This window comes from Colobus angolensis, unplaced genomic scaffold, assembly GCF_000951035.1.
Source record: "Colobus angolensis palliatus isolate OR3802 unplaced genomic scaffold, Cang.pa_1.0 Scaffold84, whole genome shotgun sequence".
Classification (NCBI taxonomy): Eukaryota; Metazoa; Chordata; class Mammalia; order Primates; family Cercopithecidae; genus Colobus; species Colobus angolensis.
The window spans coordinates 1,772,457-1,773,124 of NW_012122265.1; the positions used below are offsets into that span (position 1 = coordinate 1,772,457).

Consider the following 668-nt stretch of genomic DNA (forward strand, 5'->3'; position numbering starts at 1 on the left):
GCGAGGACACCTTTGGGACTGGGTGTGTGTGGCGGGCAGGGCTGGGCTGCAGTCACCCCGGTCCACACTGGTAGATTTGGGGTCTGTCCGGCTGGTGTGGGCACCTTTTGGACTGTGTGTGTGTGGCGGGCAGGCCTGGGCTGCAGAGTCACCCTGGCTGGCACTGGTAGAGTTGGGGGTCTGTCTGGCTGAAGTGGGCACCTTTTGGACTGGGTGTGTGTGGCGGGCAGGCCTGGACTGCAGTCACCCCGGCCCGCACTGGTAGAATTGGGGTCTGTCCGGCTGGCGAGGGCACCTTTGGGACTGGGTGTGTGTGGCGGGCAGGCCTGGACTGCAGTCACCCCGGTCCACACTGGTAGAGTTGGGGTCTGTCCGGCTGGCATGGGCACCTTTCGGACTGGGTGTGTGTGGCGGGCAGGCCTGGACTGCAGTCACCCTGGCCCGCACTCATAGCCTGGTCATGGCATCACCACTCTGGGGTGAAGTTGAGGCACGAGCTCGGGGCCCTCATGTAGCACTGGGTGGGTCATGAAGCTCAGGGGACTTCAGCATGGGAGGAGGTGAACCCATCGCCTCCCAAGTTGGACAGCAGTCCCCGTGGCGGGGGTGGGGGGACAGAGGGAAGCAGGTTTGGATTGGGTGGGTAGGGAACCCAGAGGAACAGACTC

At 64.4% G+C, this 668-nt stretch overlaps 1 protein-coding gene across 5 annotated transcripts in view; it reads left to right on the forward strand.

The window, feature by feature from the left end:
- Positions 1 to 668, forward strand: part of LSP1 (lymphocyte-specific protein 1) — a 40,217-nt gene that overhangs the window by 19,914 nt on the left and 19,635 nt on the right. The gene's annotated exons all lie outside the window — the stretch shown is intronic.